The 22,907-nt window shown below is 44.3% G+C and overlaps 1 protein-coding gene across 5 annotated transcripts in view; it reads left to right on the forward strand.

The window, feature by feature from the left end:
• LOC126457855 (uncharacterized) overlaps positions 1–22,907 on the forward strand; it is a 311,923-nt gene that overhangs the window by 182,317 nt on the left and 106,699 nt on the right. The window lies entirely within an intron of this gene.

Raw genomic sequence — 22,907 nt, forward strand, 5'->3', positions numbered from 1 at the left:
AAAGGAATGTATCTGTCCCAATGGAAATGTGTTAAAGTGGCATCATAGGATAACGTCTATTTAATGCTTTTGTGAACTGATGCAACGTGGCCATTCACTTTAGGGTGGAAGTGGGTAGTTTTCCACTATTTAATTTTAAACATTTAACACATTTGTACAAACAATGAGGAATAAAATTTGTTCCCTGATGGGTTAGAACAGTGTCAAGGCTGCAAAATGGTGGTATCAGGTGAGTAACAAATGTTTTAGCCACGGTTTCTGCCATCATAAGAGCAATGGGCAACTAGTATTGGATATCTGGAAAAGTAAGCAATTATTGATAGAATGTACTTATTTTCCTGGTAGATTTGGTAAAAGGGGTCCCATTACATCTAGAGTTATAGTTTTAAATGGTCTGGATGCTTCTTGTAAGGTTTGCGAAAGAATATGTGACTACATTGGCTGTCACGGCTGAGTGCAATACAGACGCCCCCTGATATACTGACCACATCACGGAGCCTGCCAAGCCACCACACATAACATTCATAGTACATCTGTCGCTATGGCAAACTTTTGTGTTTATCATGATGTTGGGCGACTCTCTGTTCTGGAGTGATTTTGGTACCATCAATTGATGTCCCAGAGGAGTTTTGCAGTACCATATACCATCTTCAAACACAAAATCAGGTATTGTGGACACCGTTGACAATTGTAGTCTTCTTCCTAGGCATCTTATAATTCTGCTTTCAGTGTGTAACCTTTCTGCTGAGGGCGTCTGCATTCTGGTGCAGTTTTCCATGCTTATGCCGTATTGTACTAGTTTTAAAGCCTAGTGGGTTGGCTGGCTAATAGGGTCTTTTAAATTCAACAGCCACAAGACAGCATGGTCATTTACAACAGTAAATTTCCTGCCGTACAGGTAGCATTTAAAGTAGTTGGCACCAAACATAAGGTCAACAATTCTTTTTCTGTGGTGCTGTAATTGATTTTAGCATTTTTGAGCTGGTGAGAAGCATAACCAATAGGTTTTATTTTGTCCTTGAGCTCTTTGCTCAAAACAACACTGGTGGTGAAGTCTGAGGTGTTGCACGAAAGTATAAATGGCTTTTTAAAGTCAACGTATATCAACAGAGGTGAAGTCGTCAAAACTTCTTTAACTTTTTAAATGACAATTTCACATTCTGCAGCCCATTCAAAAATTACTCCTTTCTTTAATAACTTGGTCTTTCTTTAATAATTTGCTAAGAGGCTTAGTCACATGGCATAATCCTTAACAAAATGACAATAATTGCTTAACCGCTAGAAGTAATGTAACTTTTACATTGGTTGGGGCAGGGAAATTATCCACAACTTTCATCAATCATGGGTTCAGTTGTACCCCATTGCAGCTAGTAATATGTCCCAATTACTGGGCTTGTTACTCTGAAAAAGAGCATTTTTCCAGCTTCAACTTTAGATGAGCACTCTGAAATCGTGCCATAAAATTTCTCGCTCACTCAGCCTGTTCTTCCATAGTTTGATAGAACACTATAATATCGTCTAAATGAACCAAACAGTTAGTGTGTCTCAAACCTCTTAACAATAAATCAGCAAAGCTTTGATATCTGGTAAGTGCATTTCTTAAGCCGAAGGCTCTGGCCTAACCTCATATGGCTAACTGATACTAGACCTAAAGTTTTGATCGTTAGTACAGCTTATACAAGCACGTGAGTTTCCATGGGATTGTTTTGTTTCCATTTTCTGGCTTTCACACACAGTGAACTGTTTCTCTGTTGCTAGTCTATTATTTTCTTTACCTGCAGTCACCATTTTGTCATTTACCGGATTACTGCTGATGTGTGCGCACAGATTAATGCAGTATTGTTTTGTTTTTGTTTCACAGCTTTCTGACACATGGAACTCTTTTTCTCGTAATAATTTATCAGTGTCATGTTTTAAAATTGAGATTTCACTTTTCAGCACTTCAACATCATTTTAAGTATCTTGATAATTTCACTTTTTGTTTTCAGTGCTTTTGAGTGTTTTGAAATGTAAACAACTGAGACATATCCATAAAAAAAATCATCACTGGTGTATTGTATGTTTATTTTGGCGCACTTTTCGTGTAACCAGTAATTACACTTAACACATAGGATTCCTTTTATCACAGTCTTTACATAATGAACTGTTCGATTTTTCCATTTTTGATGAGAGTGGAATGCTGACTGTCTGTATGGGCGCCATCTTGTTACTGCAGTCATGAGTCAGAAGGCACAATAAAAACTGTTTTAGACCAGTCCTGAGGGTCTATCAGATCTGGTGATAGCTTGAACACATATCAAGGATAGTGAAAAAACACAATTTCCTAATTTTTACGACATTTCATGAATATATGGCAAGAGATAAGTATCAGGGGCAGTGATCTACTTTACAGTTCTCATGTCTACACAAAGGTGATAGGTCTTTTCACCTTTAATAGATTTTTTTGGGACAATCACCGTCGAACTCTGCCAGTTGCTAGCTGATGATTGAATAATTCTGGCATCAAGCTGTTGTTGAATTATTTCTTCGACAACAGACTGTAAGTGGTACAGAATTCTGTAAAGTTTCTGGGCAATTTGTCTTGCATTTCTGGTAAGGCATTCATGATATTCAAGATCATTAGCTGACAGGTACTGCCCTTCTTCAAATAAGCATGAATGTTCCACTGAAATTCGTTATAATAAATGTTGCTCTGATTCAGTGAAATGAGACAGCTTATTCTGTAATTGCTGCGTAAGAAGTGATGTGATAATATGTAAAACTTAGACCTGTAATGATTTTGCTCATTTTGTAACACTCTTTTGGTAATGGATTCTACATTCTTGGTTATTTCTTGCCTACCAGCTAGTATGGTTCCTTTTGGTGTTATTGCATTATGGATTCCAAAATTGTCTATATACACTGGGATTCTTGCTTATTCTCGCACAATTTGTACTCTGCACTGGTTTTTCTCAAGTGTATTTGCATTCTGTTGAGAATGTCATTTGCGGTGACGCTCCTGCATTTTGACTGCCAACCAGAGAACTCTTCCAGTGCCAACAGTTATTGTTGCAGGGGTGGTGATTTTCAACACCAAGATACACGGTGAATCAGAATTTTGGGAAGTGGCATCCTTTCCCAGATTTCCTCACATCTGTGAGGTACTGCCACCGCCAAAATAATGAATTGCGGCGCAGGAAATCATTTCCCAGTATGATGTCCAAACCAGGCCTTCTCTGCCTTTCTACTTCCATCTCAAGCTCATTAGGGGTGCTTGTCATCAGGAGAAAGAAATACTAGACTTATCTGGGTGCCCATATCCAACAAAATTTGGGTCAGTTTTTCTTGTATTTCTCCCTTCACAATCACATTTACTACTTCCTTCAACCTTCAGTAATTTATGGTGTTAACTGAATTTACCAGTGGTGAGGTTGGGTGACAGTGCCTGCTCCTTGCAATTTCTCTAATTAAAATGTGCATTTCCTCAGCCACAGCGATGACGACCTAGACTATGGAATGAACGGTTTCATTTTTGTGAGCAGTGCAATCGTAAATGCCCAAATTCTCAGCACTTAGGACAGTACATTGCCAAGCATGTACCAGCTATATGATTGGCGTGCTTACATTGACCACAAACTGGTTCATTAGCAAACACTCATTGCAGTTCATTATTACGTGCTGGGTCAGCAACAAAGTGTACAACTTCTCCCTGTAATAATAGCATGTGGACTGTTTCATGGAGTGATGTGGGGGAGGCTACTTTGACTTCCCTTCCAGTTTGTGGATTAATGCTGCAAATGAAGACATCAGTCGCATGCTTTTCGGGTTTTGCTAGGAGTACATCATTGTGGGTGATATCTAGATCAAGGATATGTTTTGTATCAGGTAGCCCACCCCAGTCACGGCATGAACATTTTGCAAAAAGATTCCTTTTTCTCTTTGGGTTCTTCCCAGGAGAAAGGAATAAAATTAACTGCAGAAAAATTATTTGCAATGATAAGCAGGTTGTAGCTGAACTAGTTTTGCCTTCTCTAACTTCACCAAAGGTTGCTTGAACATTGAAATCTAAATTCATTGTGGCTGCTTGTCCTTGCAAATTAACATTGTGCTTTTCTAATTAATTTTTTTTTAACCAGGAGGTTATTAAGTTTCCATTGCAAGGCTCCATCATCATCTTTGTCCTCAGTGAGAGATACTGTCGGCCTGAGACTGTGTTGGAGGGATGGTTATAACTAGAGACTGGATTATATGCATAATAAAAACCTTAAAATATGCGTGAAAAATGCTTAATAAATGCGTGGCATGGAAAGTGTTGAAATACCCAAGATCAAATAATAATAAAACATGGTAGTCACTGCGTGCATTATATCTGAGCCGAACCTGTACATATCAACTACGAGGAAGAGCGTCAGCCATGTGAAAAATCGGTACACTTAGAACGCTGATGTCATTTTATGAATACTTTCTGTTAGAGGTTAGGAAGGGGCTTTTCTGGGTTTATTTTCTCAAAATTTTGAAAATGCGGATGCATACCATGTTTCAAGAATTGTTCCGTCTTTGCTGTTATTGTCGATAACAAGTGGATGTGATGCAGGTGAGTCGCAGCGAAACAGTTGATATGTACAGGACCAACTTGGAGATATAACGCGCACAGAGGGCATACTCAAAAACTCCATAATATTTTATTTAAAAAGCAACATACAATCATGAATTTTTTTAACAGTATTAACGTTTAATTAATATTATTAGGTCAAAGCATCATTTACAATTTATTTTACATTTTTTCTACTATTGTAAACATAAATGATAAAGTGGTGATCCAAATGGTCGGTAGTAAGATTCTCTTCAATCACTCAAAACATTTTTATAAGCAGAAAAGGACTGTTCTATATCAACTGAGATAACTGGGCATTATTTGAATTTGGATGCTATGTTGACACTTATGGTTTCTGGTAAAAGTTCACCTGTCCCATGAATAAAACTATCAATTTGGAACAAGGGTTCAAAGCCTAGGTTATTGTTTAAAATGTTTTCAAACTTTTCTTTAAGTTTTCTTGGGAATCCATTGGGCAATGAAGAGTTCACTACAATAATTTTATTCAGTAACTGAATAGATTCATTCAGTGCCAAACCTTAAGAGTTTCAAGTTTTTTAATAGTCACAGGTATTTGGGAAAAATGAGTGCTAATCACAGCGATGTCCTTTTTAATACTGGAATCATTAAAAACTTCCTTTCACTGGCAAATTGCCAAAGCCTCTGCATGATCGAAGTCATTTACTAACCCTCTAATGGCCTCGAAATGTTTATTGTAGAACAACACAGCTTCGACCCACATACCCCAATGAGCTACTACTGGTTTGGGAGGTAAAGGTACATCTGGTGGTTTTTCTTTGTAAGTCTTGATGACAGCAGGAGCCTTTAGAAACACTTTCTTTGTGGGTGAGATAAGTTTATTTAAATTCACAAACGTGGAACATACTTCTTCAGCAAGGCCATGTACTCCATGAGCAAAGCAAGTCACATGAATAAAATTGGGGTAAAATACTTGGAGGGCTTTTCCTGCCTTGATCATAAAGGGAGCAGCATCTGAAATAAACAGAAACACCCTTTCATCTGCAGAAGGTTCTGGAAATATTTTTGTAATGCCCTCATTCACAAATCTGGCGATCGTAGAATAATTTACTTTTTCAAGTTCTTTGCAGGCTGCTAAATAGGAAGAAGAAGATTCTTCTTTTACAGCACTAGTGATTAAATTTGCAATGTAATGGCCACAAGTGTCTGTAGTTTCTACAGCTGAAATCCAGATAATGCTGTCCTTGAGTTCACTTCGTATTCCTTCAGAACATTTATGTAAATTGTCCATATGTAATTTTCATGCAACAAAATTTTTAAAATACTGTAAACTTAGAGTGAAAATATGCATTTTGATTTAAGCAATATTTGCACAGGAAGCTTTTGAGGATAGGTTTTTGTAAGTTTGTGAAGAGGGATACTGCTTGCAATGAATGCTTCACATAGATCCATGTTAACCGACTTTTTTGGTTATCTTTGGACAAATATCTGCTACTGCAACTTGCTGTTATCCGAAGTTGTTGTTGTGGTCCTTTCTTCTGCATTCCTGCGATATGAAGACTTGTCTTGACATGCTGGTCTATTTGAAACTTTTTTGTCACAAAATGTTTTCCTCACAAACTCGACAATATAAAACAATTCCGTTCTATGTAAATGGTCCAGGATGGTCAGCTATCCATGAAACGACGTTTCTTTTCTCGGGCGGCATGGCTCACAACACGTTCCACACTACATGTAAACATGTTCAATTGTGTACAAGTAAATAGAAACCTAAAGTGAAACGATGGACGTGTGTCTAAAAGCTTGCGCAATTTAATTTAATTGTTGCCGATGCGTATGGTATGACAGTGGAGGGGATTAACTGGGGGCAGGGGCGCAGGAGCATTTACTCTGCCTGTTCATGTTCCTCGTCTGTAATGATTTCACTGCCTCTCGGTTTACAATTGCATACAGTTCTAGGTCATATCAATCTGTGAGACATCGAAACTAGATCGAGCTAGTGACTGCCCAACTAAATTTTTAAAATACTGTAAACTTAGAGTGAAAATATGCATTGTCACTAATTCCTAGTTACAATATGAAATAACTGGTGAAAAGGAGCCAAATATGCAAATGCATATGCAACATGCAGATACATATAATCTGGTCTCTAATTATAACAAATGAGGCCAACAGTTAACAACAGTGACTCAAAATAGCACAGGAAGTAAAGAGAACCATACAGGGTGAAGAGTCTCTACTCATTCTGGCTGCTACATGGCATGTACATTCATTGGCAGATCAGGGCAGGATTCAAAAGCAATGGCTAATGACACTTACATCGGTAGCATCACTTGGGGATTGCAGCAACAGCAGCAGCGTGTTACTACAGCACAAAAAGCAGGACACCTGGGTTGGCGGCAGTGAAGCGAGGATGATGTGTGTCAAGTGCGGGACCCTCACAGTGATGGCAGGAACAGGCAGCAGGGACATTTAATGCAGCGCAGCATCGACATTGACCAGACAATGACCGGCAGCAAGATGAATGGGGCCCAGATGGTGACAGAACAGTGGCCAACCAGAATTCATCACAACCGGATGCTGCAGTGGCCGCAAAGCAAGCCAGGGCATCTCACACATTGGTGGGATAGCACACCCATGTATATGTGTCAGACATGCAACACTGGCACTATGCACTGTGTGATGTGGACAAAGTCCATGTGCTTTGCAGTGCGGCTAGCGTGAGCCATAGGTGGCTACAGACTGCACCAAAAGTGCCTGCCCTTTACTAAAAAGCAATACTAACAGTAACCAGCTGCTAAAGGACCACTATTCCAGATTAGATGGTGAGAATGGATCCCATGTATCTGACTCCAGATGTCTAGAAGGTGGTGTGAGTAGTGAGGAAGTAGACATCGGGTCGTCAAAAGAATAATAAAAGGTTAACTTCCAGAAATGTACACCCGAAGAGGTCTGTTCCCCAAAAAGTGGTATACATTCGTGCTTAGGGAAGTGGAGATGTGGTCCCTATGACTTAGATGTAACTCATGGCTTGGGAGAGGGGGAGAGGAGAGAGTTAGCAGTGCAAGTGCTGGCGAGCAAGAGCATGTCACGTATTTTCAGAGTCCTCTGCATGACCATGCCTGAGGCACCATGGAACTCCTCTTACACTACCCCATTGGTCAAAGAGGGGGGAGGGGGGAACAAAGACCACTGAAGGTGTCCCTTGTTCAGCAATGTGAGAATTTTAACATGTCAGCATATCACTTTCAGTTGTGAGAGTGTGGGCAGTCTGCTAGCATCTAAGCTTGTAACAAAGAAACAAAGAATCTCAAAGTCTCAATAAAAATTTTACCCGAACACTGCATACTATAGCCAATCATTGGGTCTCCTTCTGCAATCCTGTACCACTGCAATAACCAAATTGGGTACTCCTGCATCACGACAACAAAAAGCAAAGTAATGCCCAAAAACAATCAATTTCCAAAGAAACCTGGCACAACCAATCAAGATTACTCTGAAATGGAACTGTGAAACTGGATATATATGCTGATGAAGTGGCAGGTTGTCTTAGTTCCCCACTCACTGTTCAACATTTGTCACCAAGCTTGAGGGACAGGGAAAAGAAAACCCTCTGTATCAATGGCTCCTATACTGCAGTATAGTGTGACTGGCTTAAGAACAAATGTGGAAGAAGTAAAGCTGTCAACGCAGGATAGGTTCTTGTGACTACATGCACAAAATATGCATTTCAAACCTTCAGACAACCTCAGGAGGGCAGTCAGTCCTATGATGTAACAAGGAATTCAATTTAGTCAGATGAGAGGACCAACTGTGACAAATGCTGTTCTGTACTTGTTACCCCCATCACATATCTTCAGCCAGTAGCTGTTGTAGTTAATATATCATTACAATACTATGTGTTACATGCACCTACCACTTAGCAAACACGTGCAATGATACCATTGAGGACCTCATCCATGAACTCACCCATCCCTTTTTTCCTTGCAAGAGATTTCATTGTGCATCACATGCTCTGGCCTTCTACATACAAATGTCCCAGGGGTCTGTTAGGTGAGAGGTTCCTCTTGTTGAATGATGTATGTCTGCTCAGTACAGGGAAAATGACACATCGACACTGTAAATGGACCATTCACAGCCATTGATTTGTAACTTTGCCCTCCTAAACTTGCTGATACTGTTATTTGAAAGTGACAAATGAATTACATTCTAGCCATCATTTTCCCATTTGAATTGATCTGGGTGATACATCATCACCAGCCACCAAGTCACCTAAATGAATGATAAACAAAGGCAACTGGACAGTTTACAGAAACCTGGCTGTATTCATACAACACTCCAACATGCAATGCATTATAGGGCACACTATAATCATCCATATGGCTTCTGATGACTCCATATCAAAGTTACTCATTAAACTTAGTAGACAGCCAGTCCTATGATTGAACAAAGAAATCCATTTAGTCATCTGGTGCAGGTGGGCAGCAATGCATAAGTTCCACGTAACCTATCTGCCAACAATATCGCAACCTTGGGCATTGCTTGGCAAAAATTCAGCACATTATCAGGAGAGCAAAAAGCTGGTATGTCAAAATATTTTACATTCTATTAAGCATTTGACACCATCAACAGAGGTATAGGAGGTGATGAGAAAAACCAGTGGGAAATAATACATATACTGGGAAAAAATACATGCACTGCACTGGCTGTACAATACAGTGGTGCTCTAATCAACCAGAAGTTGTAGCATTGTCTGTGGCGGAATAGTTGGAACAAATTAGATGTCACGCTAATCATGATGCCATATTGCAATGCATATGATAATTTGGTGAGAGGACATGATTGGACATTAGCTCCAGTAACACCAGAAACTAGAACTAGCACTTTTGTATGGAAGAGCTAGAGAATGCTCTATCTGTGGCTCGCAATACAACAATGGCTAGACGAAGTGTGCTGCAGCATGTTGCTACATTTGAATATTAAGTTAAAGAACTACCACCTCATGCTTTTAACAGGATATAATCTGAAGGACAATATGCTGATTCTTGAGGGAAACAATCATGATCCCTCTCCTGAAAGTGGGGAAGAATTGCACCAGTTTAAGTAGTTATCACAGTTTAGCACATACTTGTCATATAGGGAAGAGATGGAAGCAAATGATCAACAGCTGCTCAGTACAGACTCTACAAATCAGAAAATTTCTCTACAGCTTTCAGTTTGCTTCTAAAGATACTACTTACTATACATTCAGTAATCCAGTACTCCTTGAGACAGAGGTAAAAGAGGCTATTTTGTTTAGGAGAATTTTTTGCATTGAAAAGGTCTGTGACACTACATGGAGATTATAATATTAACAAGTAATTGAATTGGGATTCCAGAGTTACATTTCCATTATAGTGTGATCCTTTCTTTCAGGATGGTATTTTGGTTCAAAGTTGGCAGTCCACTCTCTGACTGACATATCCAGGGGAATGCTGTCACTCAGGGGAGTGTATTAAGTGTTGTTCTTTTTTCGATAGCCATCAACAATACAGTGTCCACAGACACTGTGGGTGATTTTTAAATCGTTTGATTGTATTCTAGTTTAGCGGCAACCTCTCAAGTACTGCAGCCACCTGCGGGTTCGGGGGTAAGAATAGGCCCGCGGTATTCCTGCCTGTCGTAAGAGGCGACTAAAAGGAGTCTCAAACGTTTTGGCCTTCTGTGATGGTCCCCTCTTGGGTTTGACCTCCTTTTTTCCAAATTTCCGTTGTTAGTGCGTGCCATTTGGGGAAGGACGCCTTACGGGGTGTTTTTCTATTGGTCCATCATGCACCACCATCTTGCATGTTACCTATTGTCGTGTGGCGGGATTTACACCCAATGTCTTCTGGGTTGCCTCCTTCTCGTCTTGTGCGCAATCCCCTTCTTAGCGCCCACGACAACTGTGGACCCTTTCAACACCTAAAATCCAGCACGGTAGCCAGTCCGGTGTGGTGGGGTCGTCATGTACCCTCTTGGTGGTAGCCCACTGACCACGCAGGGATCGCACTATAGATGCCAGAGCTGTTTCCTCCCCATGCATGCCAAGGAGTATGTGCCCATCTTGTCTGGGGCACAGGGACTCCGGGCAACGGGATATCGGCCAGGTACCCGTTGCTTTGGCTGGGGGCTGCCCTTGGGGAGAGCCTTCGTTTGGAGTAGGTGGCATCTGGGCGGATGTGGCGCAATGAAGCGCAATAAATCACACCAAGCTGATGGTCGCACGGCCACCAGCGTCTCTAAGCAAGGCAGAGTTGAGTTTGATGCTGCGCAATATGACCCTCAGTCGTTCCCCTCGTTGGCTGCGCCATGGGAGTGACGCAGATCTAGTGCCAAGCGGGAGCCTTATTTACCGCAATACCTTGTCTGCAGCAGGACTGATGGTGACTCCTTTCTTATAACGAAGCCTCTGTTTTTTGTGGAACACCTGGAGGATAAGGTTGGGGAAGTGGCGGGGTTGTCTAAAATGAGGAATGGGTCCAATCCTCCTCAAGACGTACTCCCCAGCCCAGTCACGAGCGTTGCTCTTGTGTGATAAGCTGGGTGACGTCCCTGTTACCGTCACTCCCCACAGTAGCTTAAATATGGTCCAGGGGATTATTTACCATCGTGACCTCTTGTTACAATCCGATGACGAGCTGAGAGCCGACTTGGGACGACGTGGTGTACATTTTGTCCGTTGTGTACATAGAGGACCCAAGACCAACAGAGTGGCCACTGGTGCCTTTATCTTGTTCTTCGAGGTGATGTCTTGCCCGAGAAGGTCAAGGTAATTGTTTACCGTTGTGACGTCAAGCCATACGTCCCTCCCCCGATGCGGTGCTTCCAGTGCTGGAAGTTTGGGCATATGTCCTCCCGTTGTCCATCCAGCACTACATGTCGAGATTGCGGACGCCCCTCTCATCCCGATTCTCCATGTGCACCTCCGCCTGTATGTGTCAACTGTGGGGAGCACCACTCTCCATGCTCGCCGGATTGCCCCGTTCTTCATAAGGAGCGGAAGATAATGGAATTTAAGACCCTGGACCGGCTTACTTATCGAGAGGCAAAACTGAAATATGAAAGGTTGTATCCTGCTTCCATTTGAACATCTTATGCTGCAGCCACATTATCGTCGCCCACGCGAGCGACGGTTGTCGCCTCATCTGTGCCGCCTCATCTGTGCCGCCTTCAGTGGGCCCTCGGGGCCATGCATCTCTGTCTGCCCCCCTCGTGTCTGGGGGCAAGCCTTCCTCTGTTGCCCCCTTAGCAGTTGGGGGCAAACCCTCTTCTGTCGCTCCCCCCACGCTTACTTCGGGAGTGACATCTCCTCCAAAACCGGGGGGGGGGGGGGGGGGGGGGGGGGGGCTCGATCCCTCCCCCTCCTTCTCCGCCGGCGTTGCCGGTTCCTCTCTCACGGAAGGGGTCCCTCGGGGCTCACCCTTCCTCCGTTTCTTCTCCTACCCATCCGGATGTCAGCCAGTTGCTGAAGGTTCCGCCACCTGCTGGTCGTAGGGCTTCTGCGTCGTCGTCAGCCTCCAACGCTCCTTCAGAGAATCTCTCACAGCCCTCTCACCCTAAGGGCAGACGCGAGAAGAAGGAACGGAACATGTCCAAGAAGAAGGACGTTCCGGCGGTTTCAGTACCGCCTGCTGTACATAGTCCTGGCTCCGGGGATGAGGTGGAGATCCTCGCCTCTGCCGCGGATCTCGCCCTCACGGAACCCTCGGGGGCCTTTCCTATGGACACAGCTGCCTCTCCCCCAGTGGCAGCTGTTGGCTCTGAGGTGCCGTCTGCCTCTTAGTCTCCTTCACGCCCTCCCGGTCCCTTCCTGCTTCCATTCTCCAGTGGAACTGCGGCGGTTATTTCCGCCACCTGCCTGAGCTCCGGATGCTTCTGAGTGTTTCCCTTCTGCATTGCCCTGCAGGAAACTTGGTTTCCAGCAATGCGGACCCCCGCCCTTCGCGGTTATAGGGGATACTATACGAACCGTGCTGCCTGTCAACCAGCGTCAGGTGGGGTTTGCCTCTTTGTTCACCACTCTGTCTGTAGCTCGCCAGTTCCCCTTGTGACACCTTTAGAGGCAGTCGCTGCCAGGGTTGAGCTCTCGCCGGCTATTACTGTTTGCTCTGTTTACATTTCTCCGGATGGGGAGCTCCCCCGACATGTCTTGGCTGCGCTGCTGGCTCAACTCCCGCCACCATTGCTGCTGCTGGGCGATTTCAATGCCCACAACCCTCTATGGGGTGGGACTGTCTCCGATGACCGCGGTCGGGCCGTGGAGCATGTGTTGGCTCAGCTCGACCTTAGCCTCTTGAATACCGGTGCTCCCACGCATTTCAGTGTGGCCCATGGCTCTTTCTCGGCCATCGATCTCTCTCTTTGCAGCCCCGGACTTGTCCCATCCCTCCACTGGAGAGTGCATCCTGACCTGTGTGGTAGTGACCATTTTCCCATCTATTTGTCACTGCCCCAGTGTCATTCTTCTGGGCGCCTGTCCCACTGGGCTCTCAATAGGGCTGACTGGCCGGCTTTTACTTCTGCTGCAACCATTGAGTCTCCCCCACAGGGTGACATTGACGAGGTGCAAGGTGGTCCGTGTCTTAACCCAGTCAATCATTTCGGCGGCCGAGGCCCACTCTTCTGGACTCCCTCGGAGGAAGGCTGTACCCTGGTGGTCGCCGGAGATTGCTGAGGCTATTAGCGACCGTAGGCGGGCTCTCCAGCGTCATAGGCGGCACCTGTCTCTAGAGACCCTCATCGCCTTTAAGAGGCTCCGTGCCTTGGCCAGTCATCTTATTGCACAGCGTAAGCAGGAGTGCTGGGAGAGGTATGTCTCATCCTTGGGCTCCTGTGTCTTCCCCTCGCTCGTGTGGTCCCGGATCCGGCGGATTTATGGATACCAGACCCCTATAGGTGTCCCTGGGATCTCCTTGGACGGCGCTGTCTGCACGGACGCAGCCGCCATTGCTGAACATCTTGCCTCGCACTTTGCTAAGAGCTCTGCGACTGCCACTTACCCCCCCGCCTTTCGCTCTCTAAAGGAGCGAGCCGAGCAGACGCCGTTATCATTCCACACGCGTTGTTCTGAAAAACACAATGCTCCTTTCAGCGAGAGGGAATTCCTCGCTGCCCTTGCTGATTGCCCTGATACAGCACCAGGACCGGACTGCATCCACGCGCAGATGCTGAAGCATCTCTCCAGGGACTGCCAGAGACACATCCTCACCATCTTTAACCGCATTTGGAGCGAGGGCGTGTTCCCGTCGCAATGGCGAGAGGGTGTTATTGTCCCCATCTTGAAGCCCAGTGCGGACCCACGTTTTGTGCAGATTGCTCGAACGTATGGTGGGGTGGCGTTTGTGTTGGGTCCTTGAGTCGCGCGGTCTCCTTGCTCCATCCCAGGGTGGCTTCCGTCGGGGCCGGTCTGCTACGGACAATTTGGTGCGGCTGGAATCTGCTATCTGTACGGCCTTTGCCCGACGTCAGCATCTCGTTGCTGTATTTTTTGATCTGCGGAAGGCGTATGACACCACATGGAGGCATCACATCCTTGCTACGTTGCATGAGTGGGGGTCTTCGTGGTCGGCTCCCGGCTTTTCTTCAAACCTTTTTATTGCGCCGCTCTTTCCAGGTGCAAGTCGGTGCCGCCTCTAGTTCATCTTATACACAAGAAAATGGGGTCCCGCAGGGCTCGGTGTTGAGCGTCTCCTTATTTCTAGTGGCCATTAATGGTCTGGCTGCAGCCGTGGGGTCGTCGGTGTCTCCTTCTTTGTATGCCGATGACTTCTGCATCTCCTTTAGCTCCACGACTACAGGAGTCGCCGAACGCAGGCTGCAAGTAGCCGTTCGCAAGGCAGCATCATAGGCTCTGACTCACGGTTTTCAGTTCTCTGCAGCCAAGACTCGAGTTATGCACTTCTGCAGGCGTCGGACGGTCCACCCTCATCCTGAACTTTACCTCGATGGCCACCTGCTTGAAGTGGTGGACACTTGCCGCTTCTTAGGACTCGTCTTTGATGCCCGGCTCACATGGGTTCCTCATATTACTCAGCTGAAACAAAAATGCTGGCGGCACCTCAACGCCCCTATCCACGGGGCTCATACAGAATGCGCCAGTTGCAAGCCGAACCCCACAGTGGTGTATGGGGTCTAACATCGTCAACACTGAGGGTGATGCAGACCCATAGGCCAGGCTCCCATAGTCAAGCCGGGACTGCACAAGGGCTCTGTACAATCACAACAGCGTGCAGCGATCTGCATCCCAAGACGTGTGGCTCAGGCAGCGGAGGGCGATGAGGTAATATGGTTGCTGCCTGAGCCACACGTCTTGGGGTGCAGATCGCTGCACGCTGTTGCGATTGTACAGAGCCCTTGTGCAGTCCCGGCTTGACTATGGGAGCCTGGCCTATGGGTCTGCATCACCCTCAGTGTTGACGACGTTAGACCCCATACACCACTGTGGGGTTCGGCTTGCAACTGGCGCTTTCTGTATGAGCCCCGTGGATAGTCTACTGGTGGAGGCCGGGGTTCCCCGCTGCGGATTCACCACCATTGTCTGCTCGCCGACTATGCTGTCCACGTGCATTGCTCGCCGGGCCATCCCAATCATCGCCTGCTTTTCCCTGCCATGGTCCTCCATCTGCCCGAATGGCGACCTCGGTCTGGGCTTTCCATAGCTGTCCGCGTCCAGTTCCTGCTGTCGGAACTGGGGTCATTCCCTCTTCTGCCTCCCTTCCGGGTCCGTGCACCTACGCCTCCCTGGTGTTTGCCCCGGCCGTCCGTCCGTCTGGACTTGGCACAGGGACCCAAGGACTCGGATCCGCCTGTGACCCTCCATCGCCGTTTTCTTGCGCTCCTCGCCTCATTTTCGGGCTGTGAGACTGTCTACACTGATGGTTCCCTGGTTGATGCTCGCACTGCCTAAGCTTTTGCTCACGCTGCCCATGTTGAACAGCGCTCCTTGCCGGCTGGCTGCAGTATTTTTACTGCAGAGCTGGTGGCCATATTGCGCGCTCTTGAGCATATGCGTTCCTGCTCAGGTACGTCCATCGTCATCTGCAGTGACTCCCTGAGCAGCCTCCAGGCCATCGACCGCTGCTATCCCTCTTCTCCTCTGGTATCCTCTATTCGGGAGTCTGTTTCCGCCATTACCCGCTCTGGTCGTTCGGTGGTCTTTGTTTGGACGCCAGGTCACGTTGGCATCCCGGGGAACGAACGTGTCAGCAGGCTGGCCAAAGGGGCGATCGACGCCCCAGCTTTGGAGATCGGCCTCCCGTCGCGAGATCAGCAGTTGGTGTTGCGCCGTAAGGTGCTTGGGATGTGGGCTGATGAGTGGCGTGGCCTGACATCCCCGAATAAACTGCGGGCTGTTAAGGAGATGACCAATGTGTGGCGGTCCTCCCTGTGGGCTTATCGCAGGGACTCTGTAATCCTGTGTCGGCTCCGCATCGGCCATACTTACCTGACGCATGGCCATCTTTTGCGTCAGGAGGGTCCCCCCCTGTGTCGGTGTGGGTCCCGGCTGACGGTCGCCCACATTTTGTTGGAGTGTCCCCGACTGCGCCCCCTCCGGCAGTCTTTTAATCTCCTAGGCACTTTGCCTTTGGTTTTATGTGACGATGCCTCCATGTCTGATGACGTTTTAAATTTTATCTGTGGTAGTCCTTTTTATGGTTCAATTTAGGGAGGTCCTGCACCTTTCCCTTTCTGTGTCTCTTGTCCTCGAGTATCTCATATTTGGTTGCAGATTTTAGTGTGTAGTAAGATGGTTGACTCTTTCCCTTTTTTTTGTTCTTGTGGTCAGTCAACCAGTCTCCAGCCATCTTCTTTTCTTCTGTTTCTTTCTGTCTGGTGTTCATCTGTACTCTTCTTGTCTGTAGTGTTCGTTGCCTAATTTGTGTTCTTTCAGTGCCTGGGGGAGAGTCTCCTTCCCCTTCGGGGTTTTACCTGCTCCGTGAATTTATGTCTCGCCTGTTTTTGGAATGGGGGACTGATGACCTTAGCTGTTTAGTCCCCCTTAAACATCCCAACAACCACCACCACCATCAAGTACTGCAGCTAAGAATAATAAGACTTATAAGGGCATGGTCCGTTCTGACATGTCAGAACCTGCACTGAAATATTTTCCATGGACTGAATACAACCAAATAAATCTGTTATCAAAGTGTTATCTGCTACACATTGCAGGCATTTAGAAAATGTTGAAAATTGTCAGATTCATTGTCTACCAGGTGGTTGGAGAAATGCATACCCCTGGCAGTGTCCGAGCAGACTGGATGTGGGCAACGTGGTTGGCACAAGCTCTACCTGCAGCTGAATTAGTAAACCCATCCTGATTCTATTTTGTAAAGTGATCTTCTGTTTGTGTTAGTAGTTTCTACACAGAGTTGTTCCTGAGTACAATTCATTTGAATTTGCTACTCACTTTGTATCCAGAAATAACAATAATAGCAATCCTTTTGCTAACAATGGACGTTTAGTTTTATGTTCATTGCGTTTCCTTTGTGTGTTACTGTTAATAGAAAGTACCTTTATGCAAGTACCAGAGCTTCATAGTAATGTGGAATCCAATTAAAGTTCTCTGTCTTGCAGTGGCGCAATAGGAAGTACATGGTTTGTAGTCAACATCACCTAATTCTCCAGAAGTACTGCGTATGTGTAATTTGTTCATATGATTTCATGGACATTAATTTGCATGATATTGACTTTTTGATAGTAACTCAGGGTTGTGGTTCAAGCAATGATAGTTGTTCTACTAAGAACAAGAATACCTTCCCAGCACAAAAAAGTCGTGTATTTCAAAAAGCATTTGGTGACAAGGAGAAGGCTATGAATGTTTGGTGAAATGGTGGACGAAAAAAATACTTAAAGTTAAACATTGTGATAAATTGGCTCCATTTTGTAAAATCCGAATCTGAATTGTTCATATAGCAGAAAGAATTACATGAAGAAACAAAAAGGCACCATAACAAAACTGAATAGTGCAAAATAAAAACTTTCAAAAATTTAGTACTACATGAGAGGGACAATGTACTGTTATCAAGAGAGACCTTTGAGATTGGAGTTTATAAACCACAAGTGAAATGCAAATGGGTGATTTCAGGTTGCCTTGAGCTGGTTATGCAGATTTAAGAAACCATACAGTATAGAAAACCGAAAAAGATCAAGTTTATTTTAATCAAATGTAGGGTGAAGATCCCAGTAATCGATAATACTGAAGAGAATTTCATAACTGATGTGAAGGTGAAGGTTGCTGTCATCCCTGCAACTGCAAATCACTCAGGATTTGTGAAATAACCGTCCTTTATCATTTCACAGTGGGGAAGAAAATGACTGTCAGTTGTACAATTTTTGTTTGTTATGACTCATTCATGTACAATATTATTATTGATAGCTCATTATAACTCTTGGTTTATCATCCAAACAATATTCTGTAACTTCAGTCATTTGTGTGTTATCAGTCTGCATTGTCATGGTTTGTGAACTGATCAAGTATGCCTGTTGTGCAACACATTATGCAGAACAACGGTCAGCACCATTTGCAGTAATTACAAGAAACCTTTAGCACCCTTTTTTTACTCCATACAGTTTTGCCCAAATAAAACAAGTAATTACTATGAAGTGAAGTGCCTAAGTACATTAACTTTACTTTGGTTAGGTGTCTAGCATAAAGAAATTGTTCTTTTCATTACACAATAAATTTTTATACTTTCATGATAACAATAAGCAATAAGCAAGAAACAGTGAGTAAAATGTACAAAATTCAGAAATTATTGTAAGAAATGTGCTACAAGAATGGTGGTGATATGATACATGTGTATGTACTACTCCATTTCAGCAATGTCAGTTATGGATTGAAGTGAGAGAAGATGTATGTAATGTGATATCAAGAAGTGCCATGATTTTTGTTCTCTGCTATTTAACCCTTAGAAGAATTACATGTACAGAAGTTCAGCTTTAGTTATAAACTGGAAATCTATGTACATACAAGCAGAACTGTGGAGATAGAAGATGTGGAAAACACTAAAAGTTCCAAGGAAGCATCTATTCCAAGGGACCTGGATGTGTTAGAGCTAAACCCAAAATATTAGGACTTGAATTATTAGCAGAAATGAGAATTTACAGATGAATTAGAGAGGAGAGCTCAGTGTAAAAGATCAATAATTAAAGATATATCATTTGCTGAAGTAATAAATACGATATTCGACTGGGGTAGTGAAATCAACATGTCAAAAAATGTAGTTGATCAAAAAATGTAGTTGATCAAAAATGCATGAACTGGGGTTGTAACGTACATCCTATATTGGGAGTCGAAGTTATGTAGGAGGATTACTGGAAAAAAGGGTAAATCTATAAGTGAAGAAGAACTGCTTAAGTTTTTCATAGAAGGTGTGCCTTTTACTCAAAGTATAAGTGGTTGAACCAATGTAAGGGAGTGTTAACTTGAGTCTATATCATGATCAGAAAGATACAAGCATTCCTCCTCCTCCTCCTCATTGTTTTTGTCTGCTAGTGTAGTGGCAGCAGTACCAGCATCAGTCCTCTACTGCACAGTGAAAGACAGCACTCACTCTTGTGATGACCATAGGTAGCATCAGAAATATCATATGGCAATAGCTGTAGCAGTTGATGACTGCAAAGTTAGACAAATAAAGTGCAGATATAGTTGCAAGATGTGTCACAGTACGCACTGCTGCTGTCAATGTTAGTCTTCACTGAAATACAAGGGCCGTTCAGAAAGTAACCTCCAGTTGATTTAAAAAAATACACCAAGTTAAATAAAAATATTTTAATATATACATCTTACAACTACATCTTTGCACTATTTTTCTACATAGTCTCCGTAGCGATTGAGGCACTTATCGTATCTCTTCACAAGCTTTGAAATTCCTTCTGCATAAAAATCACCCGCTTGTGCCTGGAGCCAGCCTGTGACCGCATCTTTGAGCTCTTCGTCGTCATCAAACCGCTGTGACCCGAGCCATTTCTTCAAATGCATGAAGAGGTGATAATCACTTGGCGCCAGGACTGGGCTGTAAGGTGGATGGTTGATAACGTCCCACTTGAAGGACTCAAGAAGGGCCGTTGTTCTGCGAGCAGAGTGAGGACGGGCATTGTCGTGCAAAAAAACGATACCGGAAGTCAGCATACCACGGCGTTTGTTCTGTATAGCCCGTCGTAACTTTTTTATTGTTTCACAGTACACGTCTTGATTAATGGTCGTACCACGTTCCATGAATTCAACCAACAACACCCCTTTGGCATCCCAAAACACCGTTGCCATCAGTTTTCTGGCAGAAAAATCTTGCGAGGCTTTTCTTGGTTTGGTAGGCGAATTTGAATGTGCCCACATCTTTGATTGTTCTTTTGTCTCAGGGTTCACGTACTTAATCCAGGTTTCGTCACCGGTCACGATTCTGTTTAACAATGGTTCTCCTTCGTCCTCATAACGTGACAGAAAGTCTAATGCAGAGGCCATTCTTTGAGTTTTGTGGTGGTCGGTTAGAATTTTGGGCACCCATCGTGCACAGAACTTACGGTAACCCAATCTTGCTGTCCCTATCTCGTACAAGAGAGTACATCTTACAACTACATCTTTGCACTATTTTTCTACATAGTCTCCGTAGCGATTGAGGCACTTATCGTATCTCTTCACAAGCTTTGAAATTCCTTCTGCATAAAAATCACCCGCTTGTGCCTGGAACCAGTAGACAACTCCGACATTGAGAAACGTCGATTTTCACGAACTTTTGCATCAACTGTCTGAACGAGTTCGTCAGTCACCAATGATGGTCTGCCACTCCTCTCTTCATCATGAACGTTTTCTCGTCCACTTTTAAATAAACGTACCCATTTACGGACAACTCCTTCACTCATAACTCTTGGTCCGTACACGGCACAAAGCTCACGATGAACAGCTGCTGCAGAATATCCTTTGGCTGTAAAAAACCTTATGACAGCACGCACTTCACATTTGGCGGGGTTTTCTATTGCAGCACACATTTCAAACTGCCACAAAAACTAAACTAGCGCAGGTACGACATTCACTCGACCACGGCTTGATGCTGACTGACCTGTTGAGTGCGTGAACGCACAGATGGCGTCGCTACTCCCCCCACAACCCGCACTGTGACCAATCGGAGGTTACTTTCTGAACCGCCCTCGTACATTGGTTCCAATCTTTCTTCTTTAAGCTGTCATAGTTGGAGGGTATTATTTCCAAACATTAAGTTTCTTGATTCCTCATGTCTTTTTAATTAATGTAATTTTCATTTTGTCTTCTGTTTGGACCCCAGAAATACTTGTCCATCTCCTCCCTCTCCCCGTCCCCCGCAAAAAGGAATACAAACATCTCAAAAATGAGGCAGACAGAAAGTGCAAAATGGCTAAGCAGGGATGGCTATAGGACAAATGTAAGGATGTAGAGGCTTATCTCACTAGAGGCAAGATAGATACTGCCTACAGGAAAATTAATTTATGCCATGCTGATAGGCTTATAGATGAAGAGCCTGATGAAGATGATAGCTGTCATTTGACTGCCAACATCAGTTACTAAATATTCTGTAACCATGAGCATTGTCCTTGAAGGGTTACTGAGCAAAAGCAGTTACAAAAAATGCTCCTGACCTTTGTGAGACTTCATCAAGGTATCAGTCTGAAAAGGTTAATGCATTTCTTTCATTGTGTTTCTCTGATGACAACCTGACAATGACATTGTGAACTAGCAATGGTGCACAAGATAGGAAACTTCCTGGCAGATTAAAACTGTGTGCCGGACCGAGACTCAAACTCGGGACCTTTGCCTTTCGCGGGCAAGTGCTCTACCAACTGAGCTACCCAAGCACGACTCACGACCCGTCCTCACAGCTTTACTTCTGCCAGTACCTCGCCTCCTACCTTCCAAACTGTGCAGAAGCTCTCCTGCGAACCTTGCAGAACTAGCACTCCTGAAAGAAAGGATATTGTGGAGACATGGCTTAGCCACAGCCTGGGGGATGTCTCCAGAATGTTTCTCATTCTGTGCACAAGATACATTGGAAGAGGCACATTATAATTGCACAGCTGGGGTAAACCTTGAAGTGCCATGTCCAATGCTCCATAGGACTGACCTCACTATTTTATCTAATGGTTAATTTTAAGTCCTGTAGGTACATTGTGAGTTTACTGCCCGTAATATTTCATCAGCCAATGGCTGCAAGTTTTGCAGCAATTCATGTAAGTGATTACTAGAAGGTAGAAATGCAGTATGCCACCAGACCGGGTCTCAAGTGGCACACAGTTGCCATGCGGTAGAAGAAGAAATACCATAAATAGATGTCCCAAGTTTCTTCTGCTGTGTTGTGAGTGCAACAGTTGTAATAATTGCTTGTTACTGATTTGCTGTACTGTTACCTGCTGCTCCAATATTTTTTCCCGTCTGTGATGCTACGCTTATTGCTGCTACAGCTACTGCTGAGGCTGGGCTACTGTTTCCACAATGCAAGAAATTGTGGATCCGTAGTGAAAACACTGCACATGGAGAACGTTCCTTCTCACCTGTCCACCATCTATAATGATAGTATCACTCGTGACAGTAACTACATGGAATGACAAAGCTGTGAAAATCACTAGTTAAGCTGATGAGAAAAATGCCACAATGAACCAGCAGACTACATAAAATCCAACAACAAACCAAATTTATCTCTAGCCGAAGTTCAGAAATTCATAATCATAAATGAGGAAACAGAATTGGGTGAACTAACAGCTACCGAGATGTGACATTACTGTGAGCTTCACTCATAACACTGCAGTGCTGTCTATTTAAGTTTTCCTGGCCTTCCTGAGGCCATAACTACTATAATGCTGACTTGCTAGAGGTTGTCATCCATAGTCTGTGCAGGTACCTTTTGTGGTCAGAGTTGGAAGATGCTGGTTCATACTGTGCTAATGTCTCTGCTTTCAAGTCCATATCAATATTGGTATGACCATTGGGTGTGCCCAATCCTGCGCAAGAGCTATGAGCGTTGGATGGAAACTTGAAATCCCATTGTCAAATGTGATATGCCAGTAGGTTGGTATCGATACTTGATATCACACTGATCTTATATTGTGTGTGCAAGAATAGCTGTAGCCTGTCTACAGTGACTGTATTGACCATCAATGTGATAAATTATTGTATTTACACCCGGTGACATGTGGGCAGTCATAAAGGAAGCGATGATTTGAAATCTGCTGAACCTACAGTAGCTATGTGTAAAATATAAATAGAACAGTAGGCAATAGTAGATTAACACCTCTGTAGCTTTGCAGCTTAATACACCAGGAATGTCTAGCAAATAAGGTACACAATTTATAAGCAATGGAAATCTAGAAT

Source organism: Schistocerca serialis, chromosome 2, assembly GCF_023864345.2.
Source record: "Schistocerca serialis cubense isolate TAMUIC-IGC-003099 chromosome 2, iqSchSeri2.2, whole genome shotgun sequence".
Taxonomy (NCBI): Eukaryota; Metazoa; Arthropoda; class Insecta; order Orthoptera; family Acrididae; genus Schistocerca; species Schistocerca serialis.